This window comes from Hesperophylax consimilis, chromosome 6 (genome assembly GCF_061612785.1).
Source record: "Hesperophylax consimilis isolate HC1 chromosome 6, BYU_Hcon_1.0, whole genome shotgun sequence".
Lineage (NCBI taxonomy): Eukaryota > Metazoa > Arthropoda > Insecta > Trichoptera > Limnephilidae > Hesperophylax > Hesperophylax consimilis.
The window spans coordinates 30,625,677-30,648,883 of record NC_142841.1 but is presented as its reverse complement, the minus strand read 5'-3'; the positions used below and the strand labels follow the sequence as shown (position 1 = coordinate 30,648,883).

Below are 23,207 nucleotides of genomic sequence, written 5' to 3'. Positions count from 1 at the left end.
TTGAGTGCTGTTTTTAATAAAGACTCGGCTATAATAAACTAAGTGCATTTAATCCACATTGGATTAAAAGGCATTTTCTCGGAAAAGCATTGGGTGTTTTTTAAACTTTTTATTTATTTTTTTGTTTCTTTTGTACCGTTCTAAAATACAAAGTAACTTATATAAAATTGGAATACAAAAAACAAAAATAGAAATAAATCGCTTACCCTCTTTTCATGACTAAATAAGAAGATTTACAGGCTGTTTATAACTAGTAGATAAGTGAACAGTAAACATCGCGATGTGTTGATTACTCCGACTTGAAAAAGGTATCAGTTACTATCAAACGGATACAAACTTTAAAAGATTGACGGAACACAGAAATAAATTCACAGAAAGACGAAATGCAAATGAAAACAGGATTTCGCTACGTTCAGTCAAAAATGGAGTTTCAATCGATGAAGTAGATGATTATATTAAAAATAGATTATCGGTTTTAGAAGAGAGTTAACAACACGTAAAGTTAAACCGGGTAAGATGATGGGGTGAGTGTCATTTGGGCAAATATTTGTTATTAAAACCTTGTGATGACGCATGAGGCTTTGAAAAATATGTTAAAGGTATTCAAAGGGGATAGAAGAAAGACACCTTCTGTTCGACTGACAATTCAGAAAGCGTGCATAATACGATGTTAAAACAGATCACATGCCGCTTTAGTCCTGCGCCGTAGCCACTGAACGGAAGCGGGTTACTGGTTAGCCTGTCAAAGGATCTGGGAGGGTCACTGTTGTGGTAACACATCAAAGGCGAATAGCTGATCATCTCATCATCTCTGTGAGCCTAACAAATCACATTACACCGTTCAGCTGTGATCGTATGTGACCATTCGTGATCATTTACCAGGAGGGTTTAAAAATAACCTCGGAACCCCTTCAAAGGCTTCGTAATCGGTGAAATTTCACAGTTAGAAGGGCAATTGTTTATATATTATATTATGTACTTACCTACATTGTGTTGCCAAATGTTGAGGATGTTAAAATATTCAAACGTCTGTTCATTGAACTGTGGCCTGGGGATAATTTCAAAGGGGTGGAAGTTACCGAGATGGATTTCTGGAGATATTTACCGAATCTGTTAAAAATGATGCCTAATGTAATGAAAAACTTGAAACTTCAAATGTTTGCCTAATTTTAATGTAAGCGTCTCAAAATTTTGAACATCGTAGATAACAAACGATTCTATAAATACTTTATTCTCATTGAATTGTGAAAATAATAATGTTGTGGTTTTTTAATAAGTCGGAGAAAACTTAGTGATATACAAAATATTGCTAATTTATTAATAATCTCTTCATATTTATGTAATAACGGGAGTGTAGGCCTTTAACGAGTGAGTTGACAGGTTTCCTAGTAAACTGTTAGTAAAACACGAATGTGTTATGGCGTTGTCGGAATACGTGTTTATAAAAATTCTAATATTTCGCATTGCTTCATTATATTTATCAGAATAACTGCATGAACACGTGTTCCGATATATTCTGAATGTACTAATATTTTATTAGGAAAAGGCCTGCCATCACATTTTAACAGGATCTTAATAAATCAGCCACACTCATTTTTATCCGTGTACTAAAAGTTTATATGCTTATAATAATTTTCAAAATTAGAATTTTAATTATTAAATAATTTCAGACAAGCGATAAAGTAGGCATAATTAATAATTTGTAAAAAATCTAAATTTGAAATGTGAATTTCTTTCTTCAGAGTTTTTAACAGATTTAAATCTGAATATTGATTTTTAAAGTTTACTTATGGTCAAATGGTGTAACCGGTTTAAAAACGGTGTAAACTCGGCCACCCTGATTAATCGGCAATTGCCTACCATCAAATTAATAAAAACGACGCGCGACGGGGCTAACGTCAATAGTTCTTGGTATACGATAATTGACGGCCACACCAAAACCAAATGTAAAAAACAATGAAAAAGCAATAATTGTTGAATGAAATACTGGTATATATTGCATTATTTGGAGATTAAAAATAAGCCGACGTAGCACAGTGGTTTTGTGCACCTGACCAGCAATCAGATGGTGCGGGTTCAATTCCTGTCGGCAGCATTTATTTTGTCTCGGATGATTTTTTCAATTTATTTTTGTGTTTCTGGCTAATAATTATTGCTTTAAATAATTTGTAAAATTATAATGTATTACCAGCTCTTAGATGATTGGAATTAGTGACATGATATCACTTCTAAAAGCACACACTTCACCACAATCTTTATTATGAGATTCTTTTATCAATTTAATATTTTTTACTCATAAAACACATTAATGTAAGGTAAAATCAACCATTAGATGGTAATAGTAATAAGGCTAAATGAGCCGCAGTACTAGATAGTTAGACTCGTGAAAGGGTATTGTTATAGGCCCTAGCTAGTTAGAGTATTCCAAAAAAATCCATAAAATAAAAATTTAACACACAGACACAATCTTTACACATCTGCCCTGATAATGGACACTGTAATACTGTCCAAAACTTTGGCTAAAGAAGGAGGTATTGCAACACTGCATAATACCCCAAAAATTAATCATTATAATTTAATAATGGTGTTTAATCGAATGGGAAATTTCTGATGGTTAATTCCTTTTTATGCAAATATTTTATAAATGCTTTCAGCTTCACAAATCCTCCAATTACAACCGTGATTTTTTACGGGCTTGCACTACTTAAATTATAATTTCATATTTACCAATTCGTTTTCTTGCTATTTTGATTTCAATGGAATCTGAAACAAAGAAAAATATTCATTAGAACTGCAGTATATTTTTCTAACGGAACATTAAAATTTATTTTTCCCAAGTATTGATTAAAAATTTTTGTGCCTTGCAACAACAAAAACAGGTAAAATATTATGTGGATAACTTTGAAGTCAGTGACATCGTTAGTGTAGATTTTTTATATACAAAATAAATTCAACAAAGAAATAAACAAATAGTAAGGCTGTATGTATATTGTATAAGCCCAAGGTTCGTAGAAAATATGTATTTAACAAGGATGTCTCATCGAGGGGGTAGGGCGGTGATTGGTTAGAAAGTCATTTTCCACTGGGAGATATGAATTTACTGCAATACAAGTGGCCTCAAGCGACTAGACGCATTTGAAAATGATTTATTATCGTAATTTTGACGTGCTTCCCGACTATGCACTGGTGCTAAATGATATTAGTTTCTTGGAGCACCTTCTACTGAATAGTAGAATAGGGACATCATTCCCACGTGACACCCCTTGATGAGATTGCTATCCGTTTGTTAAGACAGTGGAATCAATCAAAGGAACAGTCCGTTTCTGTACGGGTCGGGGATTTTTTTCATATATTTTGGGGCGCACGCGGAGGTGGCTGCCAAATTCAACAGTGGTTAAAAGTATGCAATGGTGTTTCATAGTATGTAATGGCGATTCAACGTATGTAATGGTATATACAAACCTACATAAGTGCGTCGAAAGATATACCAAAAATAACATTTAATATATTAGGGGTTAGTATTTATTTCACTTGATTGCGCCATGTCTTTGGGCGTCCCCGACTTCTTAAAACATTCACTAATATATACCACATCATTACTGTTGAAAAAACTACAATATATCTATTTCAATTCGACTCCGTTTACCATTTCAGTGCAGAGATCATGCGATTATCTTCTCTGTTATCATCCAAAATGGTTAAATAATAATATTCATATTTATAATTAGTTTTAGATTAGAAATTCACATTGTAAATAAATAATCATTACTTATTTTATATTTAATAACCAGCATGTCTCACTTTTTCACTTAACTTCAGTTTGTAACCTTTCACTTTAAAACTTCACTTTGAAAATTATCACATCAATATTTTTTGTTCTATAACTTTACACAATAATATACATGTGTAAATTTTTACTTAAATTCAGTCTGAAACCTTTCATTTTAAAACTTCAATTTATAATTTTTCAATTTAAGCTTCGCTTTGAAAATTATCGCTCTATAACATAACAAACATTTTTTTTGAAATTTTACACAATGATAAACACTTTATTTATTTATTTATTAATTTATGAATAAGCGACACGAGATTAGGGACAATGTACAATGCAAAAGTAAAAGATGGTATATAAAAGCAGGGACAAACAAGGAAAACATAAGAAAATAGAAATTAAATAGAAGTGTCAAGTCAAGTCAAGATCTTGCTAAAACTAAGTGATACAAAATATCATCAATTGCATAGTGAGCGACAAAAAAACATTCTGACTTATACCAAAAAAATCAAGGTCTTGACGAGAGTTGACCATTCTACATATTCTGGACAATGGTGAATTATAAGCATATTTAGTCGAGTGTTTATTGAGGAAGAGCAGTTCTTTATTCTGAGTCTACGATAAGGTATATTGAATAAGATTAGTTCTAGTAATGTAGGTAAGTCAATAATATTGTATTGTAACATTGATAATTTTAAAGAAACAAGTTATTACTTCTAACTAACATGAATGTGTAATCTTTTCACTTAACTTCACTCTGAAACATTTTGCCTTAACAAATCACTTTGTAACTGTACATTTTAAACTTTAAACTTCGCTTTGAAAACTATCACTTTTTAAATTAATTTATTAATTTTTTGAAATTTTATAACTTATCACAATGACATGCACAAGTAGTTAGTAATATGTATGTAAGCTTTCCTCTTCTAAACACAAACACCAGCTTTATCAAGAGATTATATGTTGTTATATAAATTAATTGTGTTCAAATAAAATGAAATGGAAATAATAATAAAAAATTTAAAATTAAAAATCCTTCATCGGGTGTCCTTGATGTTTTTACCATTTACTACCGTGTACCTCATTGTTGCTGTTAAAAAACACATTTAATTGATTTCAATTCGATTTGTATGAACAAATATAAGTCCGGGGAAATTAAGGCGATGCAAAACGTAGTAATGCAAAATCATGTGTTTTTGGTTTGAAAATTTGGTCACCTAGAAATGTTTCAGATGCTTTAAATAAATATAGCGAGTATAATACATCTTGGCCTTTGAAATAATCGAGTATTTTTTAGATAAGTCTTTTTATAAGCCCAGAAAAAAATAATGTAAAGGCCTTTGAAAACTGCTTTAACCCTTTCCTAACGGCTATGAGAAAAAAGTACAAAATTAATGGTTTTATATGAGATTCTTAATAATATGTTGTAAAGGAAACACATAAATTTTTTTTAGATTTTTATTTGCATTCTAGGTATTATTACTGTGACCTGGACTAATTTGTACCGTCAGGAACTTTGTGTATCATAGTAATGTGTGTAATAGGAACTTTTAAAACATAGTTTTTTTTTTAAACTAATTAAATCGTTAAATAAATATTAATAGTTATAAATAATTAAAAATGAATCTCGTGGTATTCAGTAAAGCATTTTTTCTTTTCATTTAGACATAAGAATACATTGCAGTGAGAACATTTTGAGTGAGGCTTTGACTGTATCTTCTTGATGCTGCATACTTCGCATCTGCCTCTGTTTTCTACAAAAGTAGGCAAGTGTATGCCTCTGTTACCCAACCTAACATCTTTCAATGTCGAATAGTTTGCTTTGCGCCTTTTAGATGGGCCAGGACTGGGTTGGTTTTCCCTCGATAACCTTTTTTTCTTGTCAAGATCTTTTTTTGTCATCAATCCTTGTGCAACTGACCGTCTAAACTCTTTTACAGAAGTCTTTTCAAGTATCAGCCCATGAACAACATATGCATTTACAAAAGCTATATCCAGAACTCCCCAAAACAATCTGTGCCACCATTTTGGAGACTTTCGGTCTACACAGTACAAGGCCCTCAATCTGTCAGCTGTATCTACACCGCCCATGTAAGAGTTATAGTCTTTGATAGATTTTGGACAAGATACTGTCGATTTGGATCCATTTTTTTCTTTGCGAGTTACAGTTTCTTCTTCGTTGCCATGAAAATTCGAAGCAATGTTTACGACTCTGTTGTCCTTCCATTTCCAAAACCCGATGCCCAAACTAGAAAATCGATAGTCACATTCTCCACGTTTCAATTTAGAGTCAGCTAACAGATTGTTGGGTACACCCTTACGATTAACCCTCATTGTTCCACATCCGTAAGTTCTTTCAGTCTTCAGTTTCTCCAGTAGAGCTACCGATGTAAAAAAATTGTCGAAGTAAACTACTTTATCCTTCCCCCAGTCAGATTCTGTCAATTCCAAAACCACTCTTTCTCCTAAAGTGCAATCGGAAAATTTTGCATTCATTACTTCGTCTTTTCCTTGATAAATCATGAATTTTTTTATAAAACCTCTTTGGTCAGTCAGACACCATAGCTTATAGCCTCTCTTTATTGGTTTCATCGGAAGATATTGTTTCAAGACTGACCTTCCCTTGAATTTTATCATTGATTCATCAACACTCACTTCTCTCGTTCCGTGGTAGCACCCTTGAAATTTTTTGTTCAAAGCATCAACTATAGGTCTGATTTTGTATAGTTTGTCTTTGCAGTTAGGAAGCAGTTGAGAGTTATCATTGCAATGGAGGTTGGACAAAATAATTGCAAATCTATCTCTGGGCATGGTCTTGCTTACCAAAGGATTGTTCAAATCAGGGGCCGACGAAAAATGGTCTGTCCATGAAGGTCTAGTATTGTAGGCCATGTAAAAGTTCATTCCAATAAAAGCCATCAGTTCTTCCTTTTTTAGGTTGAGGACCTTATCATGTTGGACTGCATATAAGTTACTTTGATATATAATTATATCCAGAATATCATCAATGAAAACTAAAAAAATATCGGTGGGTGTATTACATCCAGCAAAACATTCTTCGACCACACCCGTATTTGTAGAATATTCTGGAAGATAAGTTTCTAAATCGCGTTTTTTCCATTTACGATTCGGCTCAATATTCTTCTTCTTTTTAGATGGTATCAAAGCGACAGTTTCTGAAGAACCGGAGGGTAATGCGCATTGACTTACTTCTCCATTTTTTTCTTCGATCTCATTTGTAACCTCAAGTTCAGCTTGATCTAAAGATTGTTCCAACGCTTCCTCGAAAATTTGATCAAACGTTCTAGATGTATGTAGTTGCATATTTTCAATATTTTCTTCTTCAGACAACTCCACATCTGAATTCGCATCGCAATCCGGAAGGTCTTCTAAAAGTAATGCTTCAATCAAAGCATTATTTTTTGAAATATCCATTTCGAAGACCTGAAAAAAGCGTAAAAAAATTGTACGGGACGGTTGTATAAAAAAATTTATTTTTAAAATACCCACATGAGGTAAAAATTGCGAGGCGCATATGACGCCGTTCTATTTGTATAAAGAACATTAACTTTAAATTCAGTAAATTTAAATGATTCACCTCTTCAAGGCATATAAGAATCTAGTAAATCAAAAAAAATATATAAAAAATTGTTGTCTCATATGCATTCGTGGACTTGTTCGATATAAAAATAATAAATTTCACTCATGTCTCAAACAAATAAAGTATAACAAGAAGTTACTGACGGTACTTATTAGTCCTTAACGATTTTTCGAGTTATTCAAACACTAATAACTAGAATTATGCACTAAAAACACATTTACTACATAAACAAAACCTTAATTTCCAAGTGTAATAAACAATAATGGCACTTACCAAGTAATATCTATTTTTAAATATTTTCTAAAACAACAGCACGTCACCACGCATTACGGTCGTCGTTGCGAAGACTTATTATTTGCCCTACTTGGCGCCAAATCGCCGTATGTCAAATACTTTGCTGTTATTGGCTAGCTAGACGGTACTAGAAAGTATCGTCAGGCTTAGCAAAGGTATAGACGATAATGCGGCATAGATTTTAGGCAGGAAATCAACAGGTACAAATTTGTACCGTCAGGAAGGAAAGGGTTAAAGTTCAAAATCTCCTACTTACGAACCCATTTTCGGTTATGATTTTATTCTATAATGTGGCAAATTAAGTTATTTATAAAATGATTGAAAAAAAAATATTTATCCCTAAACATCCACAAAATAAAATAAAAGGCACTTTTTGGCCATGTTTTTTTCTTGTATAAATCAAAACAGGCGGATGGTGTTAAGCGGGAATTTAAACCTTATCGCCATCTACGTAAGGGTTGTTATTGATATCGGCTCAATTTAAAATATTACACGACGTAGTGCATCGCCTTAACTTAGATTTACCAAGAAATAATATCATGTTCCTAGTAAAAGGTAAAGTAGTTCATTCTATTCGGATTACAACAGGAGTTCGACTAACTTCACGAGCTTAACCTTGTGAGCGAACCTTGTTAAATATATTTTATACGAACCTGGTAACATATATGATGGTTGAATATGTTACAAAATTTGACTGTTTTCTTAACTAAAAGGACGAGCACGTTATTTGTATTAACAACAGTATTAATAGCGGAGTATTTGGGCGGTAAAGGAATTAATGAAGTTTGCGCCTCATGGCGACCGTTAACCACAATCCGGAAATTACAACTTCCCGCATCCGAGGGCGAAAACCGGAAACTGTCCACCATATTATTGGGCACTACGTGCAACGTTCTACTTTACGCGCTGCGACTATGTCACAACTAATGAACGTCAATTCGAAAGCATTCTTAATTATATTCGAAAACAGTATTTGATATTATAAAACCAAATAAAATGATTTTATTTTGTATGTTTTTTTATTCATCATATATTCATTCTGTCCCTGCTAGCTAAGTCCTCTATCATGTTTTATTTAGTGTAGAAAAAAATTACGTTTTTTTATGTCATGGAATAAATAATTTTAAATAAATATGCCATTTTCGGTTTGATGACACGTTCGCCATTTTGCAAACTGTCACTGCTCAATGGCGCTGACTTGATCACGTGACACGTAAAAATCCGCCATGGTCAAGGTTGGCCTTTTGCCAAAGTTTGAAAGAGTAGCCGGGTCTCGGTACCAAATGCTTTTTAAATCAGTAAATTGACAAAAGTGTTAAAAATTAACAATTCGTGTGCATCAGAGCCATATAAAATATCTACAAATGTCCAAAGCATTTTTAACAGATTTATAAAAATAACCCTTTTCCGCTTACATTGCTAAGAGCACGTAAGATTTCAATATTTACAAGTAATTTGTAACCAAGGGATTCTAACCTTTAAAAAAATTATTTCCTCCTTCCATAGTTCTCAGTACATTCATTAACACATTATTTTTTTTAAAGTATTTTCTACGTAATAAAGTAGAGTGTCCTGGTGTGAGTTTCTACGGATTGGTGAAACTTTGCACACTTGACCTTCATATCAAGAAAAAGGTCACTGTACATTTAAAATAACCGCTCTATCTTCTTTTACCACCTCTTAAAGCAGAATAAACGGCAACGCTGGGAACTTCAGCTAGTTAAACACTGGTAAACACCAGTCTAGATTCTCTGAAACTTAATACTTCTCTTTTAATATTCTTGGTTAGGCAAGTGAGGTCGTATTTGACAAAACTTACCATAGCGAAAAATAAACATGCGAACGCGCTTGTAAATTCGAAAAAATCGTAAGCAGTACACACATTTAACCAGTAGGCACACGAGACAGTAATTACACTTTGGATAACGTAATATTTAAATAAGAATATTTGGAAAGCGTGTTTACATTCTGAAACTCAACTTTTGCAAAGCCAACATTATAAATAATTAACACGATGGGCGTGCAATCCATATTGCCACAAAAGCCCTGCCTACCTTATCTCACTCACATAAAAATATAAATAATAATATAAAAGATTCATAAAAAAATTACCGCCTTACTATAACGTTTCAAAAGCAGGAACTAAAGTATCCAAAATTACACAAATGACATATCTATTCAAATGTTGATTGTATTCTACAAAAAAATGTTGATAATTTCACAACGCGCATTCAAGGGAAGGGAAAAAATGCCTTTAGCTACATATCTCATTATTAACGTTAAAAAAATGTTGAATTAGTTTTCTTTCGTGCGGCAGAAAAAAACATGATTTTTTATGTGTCCAATATCTGGCTTGTGATATGAATAAATTTAGAAATTATATGAATATTTAATTGGTAATCTTAACCAACATCTCCTAAAGTCTACAGCTTGGCCAATCTTAGTGAAAACTTGCCATGTCTGTAGAAAAGGATAGGTTAATTCACTGCTTTTCCAACTGCTTCAAGCCATCTGAAGCCAGTGAGACTATGGCGTCCTTAATTGAGGAGGGAAAGAAGATGGCAAAGAGGCAAGTGGGGAAGTACCTGGCTATTCAAATCTGGTCACCAAACACGACCAAAACCATATCAAGCAACGTTTCAATTCTTAATAGTCGTCTTACATCAGTACCATACTGGCAGTATCTTTAATTCTGGAACATATCGCAAATATAGTGTATATTATTTAAAATGAGTAATTTGTGAAATAACACAAATTAATTAAACAAAATTTACTTGCGAAATCCGGAATTAGAATCCGGAAACTCCAGCTTGCTAGTTAGCCTTGCCCATCGACCACGGAGGCCGTCAGTCAATATTATAATATTAATTAACGTTAGCATAATGCTATTCTTCTGCATGGATTCTATATAAATTTAATAGCAAATTATACTTCATGATTACTGTTCCACTAAATTATTATGTATATGACATATTTGTAAAATCTCTTATGGGCGTATAGAACAATTCAATAAGTTATGGGGATCTATTTTTTGATAAGAGATTAACCTAAAAGAAATTTTTAAAAAACCAAACGAATGATATATTCTGACCCACAACCGCAGTCTACGTATCTTCATCATTGAAAACATAGTGACTATTTAATAAACAGATATTTCACAAGCTAATTATTGAGTGATTACTTACCACAATTGGATTAACAGCAGTTAATCAGATACAATGATTACAATAATTTCTACACCCCAAATACCCTATAATATTAATAATACCTCCAACTTCTGACATATCCCATTCATTTTGATGGCAACCTGCTACACTGCCGCCTCCTAGCGGCATAAGTTGTGTGCCTTGGTTTTTCTCATACATTTTAATGGATTTCATGTGAAATTATATTCTTTATTTTACGTTAGTAAATTATGGAAGTAGATTTTTTTTACAAATTAGATATCCCACATAGGTACAACCTTACTGCTTTTTTGCTAATGCATTAACCCAAATATGAAAGCGACTATTACATTACACATGAAGAGAAATTTTACGGAAAGATATCAACATATTTAATAATGTTAATGTATTAAAAATAGCTCCATAAAAAAATTAGTTTTGAAAATCAACATTGACGATGATTATAACATCAACTTGAACACAAAATCATACATGGAACTAACACAGCCTTGTTAAATTAACCTTAAATTTGTTAAATTATATTTTCATGGTTTAATCTACGTTTTACGTAATCAAAAACATTTTATTTGCTAGTATTTAACGAAATCATTTCACAACTATAACCGGTCAATGTTTTTTGGCATCCTGAAAAACCACTTGGGAGTGTTGTTACTGTTCGTAAATTAAACTCGGGAACCCACTGTTTTAAACATTTTTTTATCAAAATTGATCAAAATAAAAATTAAAAAGCGCAAAATACTGCCACCAAATGCTAAATAAATTCAATTTGCCGCCATTGAAAGGAATTTCAAAGACCACATTCTACACTAGCTCCATCTAGCGGATAGAGTTGTTGAAATTGCCACTATTTTACTGGAGTTGGACGGATTATTATGATCATAGGGTATTTGCATTAACATGCACAAATAATATTGATTCCCAACCAATTAATTCCAAATCCAATAGATACATATCCTAATCAAGTGAAGATACAGTGTAAGGAAATACGAATAGCTATTGAACTTGCCATGTTCAAACACCTAATCTTAAGCAGCAAGAGTAGGAACCCAGTCGAGTGCATTCAGCTGTAACTTATTTGTTTGAAGTTTGCGGGGAACGTAATTGATAAAATAATCAATAGTTTACGTTTTCATAGATGAATCGGCACAATGAAGGACAGAAGGGGTGAGACAGTACTCGTGGCAAAATGGTCAACACTTTCAATTTTAATTGGGAGGTTGCGGTTTTATTTCACATAGAGAACAAATATAACAAATCGACCTGTGTTATCCTCGGCATTAAGAATTTGATTGATGTCTTATGAATCATATTAAATTGGCCTCGAGTGCATTCGAGAAGGAACAGCGATAAATAGTATAAATAAAATTAAATAATTACTGTAAAAGTGTTTTATTTATTTTTACATAATACCTAATTAATTACCTTATTCCCACCACTTATTGCTATGATTTTGTCTAGGCATAGTCATGTCAATTTTTCAGCATAATTCAGGTTCCGAAACATGTTGATATTTCTTATTACAACTACAGCAGACCCGTAAAAAATCCCGATATGGTAATTGCGTATCTTTTCGAAAATTTTTCCACTATTATCATATCAGATTCTTAAGTTTCCGGTCTTTCGACTTTACAGCGTTGGCGGTCAAATTGGACTAAGTAGAGGAAAAAAAAGTGAAACTATTTTTTTTTGCTTCGTTTGTCATCTAATTATACTACATCACTGGGGATAGTTGGAATTCTCGACAAATTAGTTCCAATTTATAAAATTGTCATTAAAATAACTTTCTGTTTAAATGTTTTATCGGGTATGGTTGGTTATTTATCGTTTCTTTGGATTCTCCAAAACTTTGAAAACGACGACATAATTCAAAACAGGGGTTTCACAGAGACAAATAACCGCAATTTGTATATTTAATTGTCGTTTTAACCACGTTACGTCTTATCATTTAATTAAAATAAATATTTTTCTTAGTTAAATCCTTGTTTGATGGATTCAGAACTGTTTCCGTCCAAATGGACATTCATATATAGAGTTAATAAATTTGAGTCCCTAATAAAAATGGTAATGGGGGAATTGAAGTAAAAAATTATACAAACATTTGACCGGTCAGTGGTTGAGTGGGCATAGCGCTTGGGTCTCACCCGAGCGTCGCGTGTTCGATTCCTCGGCTGGCTAAGTCCTCCATCACAACACAAGCAACATTTTCGGCTTTCTGTGATGGTAGTAGGAGATTTTCAAACATTGTTGGGTTATTCGTAACCCGGGAATGTTTGTCTTTCTTTTGAAAAAAAAAAAAAAAAAAAAAAATTCTTATAGAACCACAATCGCACAAAGGTACTTTATTGCCAATGGTTATTAATGAATACGTAAAACATGTTAGTACTTATTTTGAAAAATGATTAAAAGATGATGCATAAGGATCTAAACGCCTCCGTCGTCAAACTATCCTGATCGGGAAGCCATTGCTGAGTAAAACTTCTAATCTAAAAAGATTTACAACCATAATGACATCACCATCCTTGTATTTCGAATCCAGCCCGTTTCAGAACTAGTCAGACCGTGGACATGCCAAGAAAAAACAATAGTTGACCGGAATTATGTATCTTGTATTTGTACGTAATATTCAAATTAAATAAAGAAGAACATATTATGTAATACAATCTGCTTCCTAGATAGCATCAGACAATAAAATTCGTAACGAAAAGGAACTTGAGTGATTAATTCTGAGAGTCATCAAAAGCTCTACAAATCACAATAAATCATTATCATAACTTTGTATTTCAATATATTCTATATTTTTAGGCCTATGAGGCCCTTTATCTAAGCGAACCTGCTATAATTTAAGAATATTATAAACAGTCTGCACAGGAAAGTAGAGAAAAATAAAATCAGAGTAGCGCTTGAAGCAATAAAATATTGTCTTTTCAAATACTGAAAACAAATAACTAATTAAACAAGGAAATTTTTTATCTTTCTATTAAAGCAAATCATTGTTTGTTCTAAGCTTTTTACGTTCATTCCCTTGTTTAGGGGTGGGTATAAGTAGTTCAAAGAAAATAATATATTTTCAGTGCCATCTTCTTTTAAATTTGTTAGTATTATATTATTTTTCAATTATGTAATACTTTGATGGGTATAACCTTTTAAAGTTAAAGAAAAGTTGTACCAATAAAAATTTAAAAAAATGAAAAATTACAGGTATTTTAGAATATTTTGATCACCCGTAGATAATGGGTTCCATGATAACTCAACACAGTGACAATTCAACAAACTTTTATAAAGTTATATAAAGTCATTAGAAACGATGAAAAAACATTTTTTTTACCTAACCTAACCTACTCAACCCAGTTAATAAAGTTTTTGTTTCATCACTTTCCATGACTTTTTATAACTTTTTAAAGACGTGATGAATTATCATTGTGATGATTTATCCGGTCACCGTTCTCTGGACCTAGATAAGTGAAATAACACGCGTTGTCTCAGTAAATCATCTTCACTCTAATAATAAAATTGTCAACCATTTGAACAAAATAAACGCGTTTCGTGTAAAAAATTAATATTGATTCGGTTGCACGAATATAATAGTTATACTCTAATGGAAAATTAACAAGGGGTGTTGCAAAACTACATCGCTGCTAAAAGCTTTGCCTCATAGGTCATGGAACATTTTGAAAGTTGGAACTATTCTATAACTTTTTTAAAAGTCCAAAATTTATGCTGTTCTGCACGGAGAAAAATGAGTAAGGCTTTTTTTATCAAGATAATGTTAAAAATGTATAATCATTTCACAACAAAATATTAGTCATTCAGAACATATCTGAAGACGTATTTTTTTTTTTTTTGTATTAGGCAATTCACCCTAAAGAGAGTGCTTTGTGCCGATTGGGTTAAGATATATGGTTAAACTGATGTGAATTATCTATAAGGGGACTGGACATAGAAGACGTATTCATATTTTGATTTTAGTACTTTACTGATTTGTTTTTAGTTTGGTATGAAATTTTTCAAATCATTCTTTATAGGACTCCAGTCTTATGTTTACCAGAAAAACAAATAACTTTACCAGATTTTAAATAAATTAACAATATATCAAATCAGTAAGTTTTCTCAGTGTAGACGCCATTTGGTTCAGGGTCGAGGATGACCAACCGAAAAATATTACTAATATTTTTTAATCATTGAAGAAGAACATAATACTAATTAATATAATACTAGTAAATGAAACAGAACAAGACACAGAAAATAAAAGGGTAACTGGAAATCGAACCCATTATCCATGGCTTACCGTAATAACGTCTTTAACCACTCTGTTATTGAGATCTGATTATTTTGCGTATTTTTTAAGATAAAAAACAGGTAATGGTCGCGACCGGGAATTAATAACATTATTTAAAAAGTATACATCAAAACCGGTGACCAGATAACTAATAAAAATGACATTTCAACACACCTTTATAACGTGATATAAAGTCATGAATAGTGATGAAACAAAAACTAGGTTTATGGATTAGATTTATATCGCTTTTGATGACTTTATTTTATGGCTCTGAAAATTAATTAAACCATTAAAAATCAGTAAGTTTAAGTTTGAATGTGGATGTTGATAAAAATAATCATAAAAGGGACTCAAATTTCTTATTATCTGTATCCAAAACCATTTTCGTATAAATGATTTGAAGTTGTGATGTTTTTTAGATTTTGGTTGGAGTGGTTGGAGTGGAGTTGGAGGTTTTATTTATTTGTAGTTGGTTAGGTAAGCCTTTGATTCAATGATTATATTGGGCTATTATTCTGGTTGGTTTATGAAATGTTTTGTTTTTTTTTTTTATTGTAAAAGATTGTCGTTTATTTATTTAGAATTATTTGGGTGAATATATTTTTTGTAAAATTTTTAAAGTAATTAGATGGTAAAAACTAGTTAACTAATTAACAAATTTTATTTTTTAATTATTCAATACTAATTGCATCCGCAACTCGCTTTAGTGAACAGTGATTATTTAGTAGGAAGACCTTTTACAAATATTATCGTATGGTGTATAAGTCCAAATTCACCAGTTTTCCGTCAAAAATGATTATATCAAAGCGGTCGATTTCCCACTGTGCGCCACCAAACAAAATATTTACCCATAATAATACCGATAATTTTTTTCGTCACAGAATTTGTTTGAGTGGTAAGTTTGATCCCGTGGTCAATTTTTTAATAATTTGGTTTTACGTCCAGACGGTCTTAGATATCTTTTTTAACGACAGATTATACTTAGTGATGTATCGAAATTTATACACAGAGTTTTTGAAGCATGAAATTTAACTGAAAAACTTAAAATGAAACAAATATTAGAAAAACCTGTAATACTAACATAAAATAACGTAGAAACTAGAACAATACTACGTATAAGACATACGTAGTATTGTAAAAAACTACATTACCGACCCTACCATAATTTGTAGGTTTCAAGAAAGTTCTGGTAGAAATTACGCTTAGTTCTACAAATGGTGTCATTAAAGGTATCAATAGTACCTCCAAACTTGTTGCCCAGATCATGCATCCTATTGGTTAGTGAGTGTGTCTGATAGTTGGTTTTGTATGTATTGCAGAAAAATGTTACATTTTGTCTTGTGTTCCTCGTCGGTACATGGAATTTAATAGTGGCAACGATGGCAGGTCTGTTAATTAAGTTGTTAATAACTCAGTGAAACACAACCAGGTCTGACATAATTTAACAAAACATTACGTTAACACAATTAAAAAATTATCTGACACAAAAAAAAGTTATTAACCTTAACAAACCTGAAGTTAAATATCAAGTGTCACCCGAACGGAAGTCACTAAGGTCCCCACAGCATATCGCGAAGCGATCGTGTCTCTTAATATTCCATTTGCCTTTTCTAGCATTACTCAGATATCAGTAACTGTTTTTACTGCTTTACAAGGACATCGCCCATATTTGCATAGCAGTTAATCATTAAGTAATTTGAAATAGTCAAAGAGATAATTCAAAATCGAGCGTAACTCATACATATTAAGTAGAATTTATTGTCCTTTCAGGTACAAAATTATACAAACAAAAAGCCGCTGTCCAAATGTACAAAGAATATTTCATTAAAAAAATCCAACCATTGGATTCAGTTAGCGATAGAATCAAAACAAAAGGTTTAACATGCATCCCAATGTTGAGAACCACTACGGCTCAGCATAATTATCATTTTTTACAAGGCATGTGGCACGACTGATAGATAATCTTCGGAGTCCACAATATCTTCGGGCAACGTGCTCGTTTGGTAAGGAGAAGGAGACGTCCCCAAAAAGGAGATGGTGCTGACGATTTGAGCCACAGGCATCGGATGGGTGGAAGCCACTAAGAATCGGCCAATTAGAATTATTCGAAATTTTCATAAAGAAGAACGGTACATAGATTTTTTCAAAATTGTAAATATTAATAAAACAATTGAAAATAACCTAAAACTTTGATTTAACTTTGAAGAAAATGTCAACTTAACCTCCTTAGAATTAACTATTTAAGGCACTGGTTCTAAAACTTATTTCGACTACCGCCCATTTAGAGATTTAAAAAAATCTAGTAATATCTTACCTTTTTACGTTACCATCTGGTATCTTAAAAATAGTTATGGCAAATTTAATTTTAAAACATGCATTATTTTATGGACAGGATAGATAGCGTGAGACCCATATCCATATGCGATACGCGCTAAAATGCTAATGAAAATGAAAAAACAAACAATCACTGCCTTTATATAGATTTAGAAATGTAACATACATCGACATGGACAAGACAAACTTACAACCACTTGTTTACCGGCGCTTTGCGCGAGAAAAATTTTGGCGCCCCTTGTCAAAACCAGTAGACGCTCTAGTCATCATTGTAATCAATAATGTTTGGTAGATTAAAAAATAATCTTAAGGGTGATGTGTTAGGTTATGTATTATCAGCGCCTTGGCGCCTAGGAAATCCGGGCCTGCGAATTCGTACTGTGCAAGTTAGAAAAAGATAATAATAATATTTTAAATTTTATTTTAATAATAAAAAATGGTGGTTTTAAACAAAATAAATGTTTTATTTTATTAAGATAATAATACTCTCAGATTCATGTATGATTGAAAAAGACGCGTTGTTCAACAATAACTTGATTACCACAAACTTTATTACTATTTAATTCAGCTTGATTTTCTCGGATTTTTATAGATAAAATTTGTCTACCGTCGCCCCTCTAGATTTTCTTAACACTCCTCTTAGTTTTCTTTGAGCCTTCTAATGCCCCCATGAAAGCCATCAGCGCCCACAAGGGGGCATTATTGCTCACTTTGAGAAAGACTGAATGGTCTAGTGATAGCCATCGACACTGAAATTTCTCTACGTAAAGTGGAAAATAATAATTTAACAAAACACGTCACGGCAGTTATTTTAGAAAAAACACTAAAATCGATAAAAAATAAAAATAAATATGCTGTCAGTACAGAAACCCGAACATTGAAAGAAATTAGAGATAAAATTAAAAATAATAATCTAACTATAACCAAAGCTGACAAAGGTAACTCAATCGTTATTTTAGATAGAATTGATTACATCAGTAAGGTGGAAGACTTCTTGTTACCAGAAGATTTTAAAATTTTAACTAAGGATCCAACCAATAAAATTGTCAATAACGTCAACATCCTTATAAATAATTGCAATGCCATATTTCCCACCGAATGGTCAAAGAAAAACGTAAGGGTCATGAACCCAAGAGCCCCAGCTCTGTATGGCCAACCTAAGCTCCATAAAGCGAATAATCCAATAAGGCCCGTAGTATCTTTTATTAACGCCCCTACATCAAACCTGGCTAAAAGACTTAACTTCATCTTCAAAAAATTAACAAATTTTTCACCACGTTACAGTGTCAAAAACTCGATAGAACTAGTTCATAAAATAAAAAATTTTAATCTCCCGCATAACTGTAAATTCATTTCTCTAGACGTAAAATCCCTATTTACCAACATCCCCATTAAAGAATGCCTAATAATAATTGAAAATATCTTGGAAAAATGTAATATCAATCCGGTAATAAGAAAAGAGTTATTCCAGCTCATAAAAATCTGCGTAGATACAAATTATTTCCTTTTCAATGATATATATTACCAACAACATGATGGTCTCCCCATGGGGTCACCATTAAGTCCACTTCTAGCGGAGATATTTATGGATTATATTGAAAATATAATTCTTAAATCTCCCCTAGCTAAACATATAGTATATTATGTCCGATACGTAGACGACATCCTTATATGTTGGAATGGTACCAACCGACAGTTAGATATCTTTACTAATTGGGCCAACACCGTTAATAATAAAATCTGCTTCACAGTTGAACATGAGATTGAAGGTAAAATAAACTTTTTAGATCTGACAATTGGTAAAAGTAATAATAAACATACCTTTGAAATATTTAGAAAACCAACTATTACAGATACAACAATAAATTCAAATTCAAATCATCCTTGGTCTCATAAATTATCAGCGTACCATTCAATGGTACATAGACTCATTAACATTCCCTTAGACAATAAAGCTTATGTAAAAGAAAAGGAAACGATAAAAACGATCGCGATTAATAACGGCTATGAGGCAAATAACATTGAAAAAATAATAAAAAATAAGAAATATAAAAATAAAATCAATTTAATATATCCGGTAAATAACAAAAATATAGAAAAATTTGCATGTCTCGAATTCCTCGGCCCAATATCTGAAAAAATTGGAAAAGAAATTAAAAAATGTGGTTTAAATATAGCTTTTCGAACAAACAATAATTTAGGAACAAGCCTTAAAAACTCTAAAAGTAAAATCCCTATACTCAATAACAGTGGCATATATGAATTAAAATGTGACCACGCCGATTGTAACGCCACTTACATCGGACAAACGGGGAGGGCATTCTCAACTAGATTCAAAGAACATATACGATGTTATAATAATAAAAACACATCCTCAAAATTCGCAGAACATCTCTTGGTGAATATTCATAAACCACCACTTAACAACAAGGGTCCTAAACCATTGCATATAGAAAAAAGGGCATTAGATTAAATTTACTTGAACAATTAGAAATCAATAAACGAACGAATGACCCAAATTTAACACTAATTAATAAAGTACGGAAAATAATTTACTCACCACTTCTCAGTATTTTCACAAAACCCAAGCAGTATAATGCACCCAAATAATTCATAGCAATAAATTCATTAGTAAATAATTAAGAACCCATTACCATTTACTGAGGGGAAAACATAGATTGGTTTAACCAACAATAGATCATGTCATCGGTGTAACCAATAATAAATCAATGTATGCACCTTCAAAATTTACATTTGAAATAGTATAAAAACGTCGTCTCAATGTGGACTAACCACAGTTTGAAAATGGCCTTGTAAGCCGAAACAGCTGTCACAATAATAAAAAACTAAAACACTTGCAGAACTTAATAATAATATTATCAAATTTAATCTAAATTAAATTTATAAAAAAATTAAATGGAGTTCTACGAATTAAACACAAAAACAATAAATATAAAAATAAAAAAATAAAAAAAATGAATGGTCTTTATTACAATAAACGTATTTTAAATTTTGCACAACAGATAAACCACCATTAATTTAGGGTAAATGGTTGTTTGTCAGATGGTTAAAATTTAAAACAAGTTTATTAGTAAGGTGTGGATGCTAAGAACGAAGTTTACATTTGCTGTTTGTAACTTGAATTGAACTATCTAAGTGCGTACTTATTTTCAGAAAAAATCGTTTTTGGTTGGACCTGTAATTTCCCATAAGCTTTATACAGCTTATAATTATATATTTTATAACTGTATGCTATTATATATTCTATAACGATCGATTTCAAGAAGAGTACGATCCTCGTACTCTTACTGAAAGTAAATTTCACCTTAGAATACCTCAATACATATACAAGTGACAAGACAATAGACAAGTAAGTTTTTTAAACGAATTGTGTTGCTATTTTTAATATCACCTGAGAATTGCTTCAAATAAAAGTGGGCGCCTTTGCTCAAACAAACCCTGTCCCTAAACATCCCAGCAATGCTCCCATATTGGCCATGGAACGCCTGTTGGTAAAGCGAGCTGGTCCCCGTGACGCCCGGTAGGGTTTATTCCCCCTGACTGGGCATATTTATGTTTTTAAATGTATATGAAGCACCGTACAAAGGATTTTCCGCTGAGCCGATGGAAATACGACCCCTCTTTCAAGTATTAATTTTTGAGCACGGAAAGCTTAACAGGAATGAAATAAAAAAGTGAATTGTCAACCTAATAAGTATTGTCGCGACAGAAGACCGTATCGCATCGCTATGTCGTGTAACTCATGTAATATAATTATAAACGAGTGTCTTACGTTTATTCAAAACAAGGCAGACACTCTGGATGAGATTGCAATTACACAATTATGCATCTCTACTTACTCCGAAGAGGAAATAAAGGAGGCGAAAACTATCCTGTTTGAAAAGCTTCCGGATAAACGTACTTTGCGGAAAGGAGATGGCAGAATCAGCCGAGACCTCCAGGACATCCTGAGAGCATTGAAGGAGACCGATCCTGATAAGCTACCAGTATTCGCTGCTAAACAATTGCATAAATTACCTCCCATCAACTTCGACAGCATAGATGTGTCCAAACTCCTTAAGGAACTCAATGCACTGAAAACGGAAATAACTCATATAAAAACCGAACTAAAAGATTCATCAACCACAAAAAATGAAGACATAAAACAAGAACTGGCACTAATAAGAGAGCAAATTGCAAATATTCAGGTCCCAAACAAACAAAGTGACTTAACTGGGAATTCGGAAGTAATTATTAACCACTTAACTGAGGGTAAGCCACGATTTCCAAATAGTAAACAAATACCGACGGGCGGCGCATCCTGCTTATCGACTGGTTCTAGCAATGCATTGTCAACCACACACACAAAGACAATGAACGAACACACTCCAAATAGTCCAGTGCAGCCGGGAATGAACTTTGCACATGCTTTAAAACAAAATAATAAACAGGCATCGCGCGACCACGGCCCGCGGCCTCGGCCTCCTGCGGAAGATGAGAGAGGATTTACATTAGTAACTAGAAAACCCAAACGCAACTTGAGAGGAAAAGCAACCTCAACTACACTGAAGTCGGCAGATTTAATTACGTCTATTTATATTTCAAGGTTTACCTTGGAAACTACCGAGGACGACGTAAAGACCTACCTTGTAGATAATGGTTTCGAAAATACTAAGATCGAAAAAATTAAGCCTTACCGTCCCACGCCATTTAACACCTTTAAACTTTCTGTAAAAGCAACTGAGGGACCGAAATACCTGGTGGAAGAACTATGGCCGGAAGGAATTGTATTCCGTAAATATATAGAATCGCGTGCATCAACCAAAGATCAAAATGACAACCGATAAATTAAGAATTATTTCGATTAATTGCAGATCGGTCCGTAGCTCCGAAAAATTTATTCACGATCTCTGCGAATCATATGACATTATACTACTCCAAGAAACATGGCTACTCCCAACCGAGATTGAATTTTTGTCAAATATTCACCCGCACTTCAATAGCTTGGGCACCTCTGCCGTCAATATAGCTAACGGTCCCCTGCTAGGTAGACCGTACGGCGGAGTTGGAATAATTTACAAGCAAAATTTAAGGGTTACCACAATCCCGATGGACAATTGTCGTATGGCCGGAATCGAGGTGAGTCTGAATACTGAAAATTTAACCATCTTCACAATCTATATGCCGACTTGCTTAACTGACAACTTTGAGGAGTTTACCAACTGCCTGGCCTCCTTACAAACGATCATTGACGACAAAGATTATATCAATTCAATTATTATCGGAGACTTCAACGCTAATCCCGACTCACTCTTTGGAATAGAGCTAAAATCTTTTTGTCAAGAATTCGAATACATTTTTGCCGACACCGAAATTTTACCTGAGAATTCTTACACATACGTCAGTGACGCGCATAGTACTACCAGGTGGTTAGACCACTGTCTAGTTACGAAAAATATTTACAAACAAATTATCGAGATGAAAATACATTACCATGTTGATTGGACTGACCACCGACCCCTCGAACTAACGTTAAATACGAATGGAATAGTAACATCGGAAGTATTTTCATCTACATTAAGGGATCCAGCATTATGGAATCCGAAAAATAGACGTGATATCGGAATTTATAACTCATGTTCGCAAACTTATCTAGCTAAAATCAAACCAAAAAATACATTTCATGAGGACGGTGGCAACCCTGAACGTGCCAAAATAAAACACCTCTACGGATGTATAGTACAA

At 32.8% G+C, this 23,207-nt stretch overlaps 1 long non-coding RNA gene across 1 annotated transcript in view; it reads right to left on the bottom strand.

Moving 5' to 3' along the window:
* Positions 1–2,730: 2,730 nt before the first annotated feature.
* The window catches only part of LOC149423193 (uncharacterized), a 288,922-nt gene continuing 268,445 nt past the window's right edge, over positions 2,731–23,207 (bottom strand). Inside the window, exon 4 of the long non-coding RNA XR_016302309.1 lies at positions 2,731–2,763. This is a non-coding gene — a long non-coding RNA (uncharacterized LOC149423193). The remainder of the gene's footprint in view (positions 2,764–23,207) is intronic.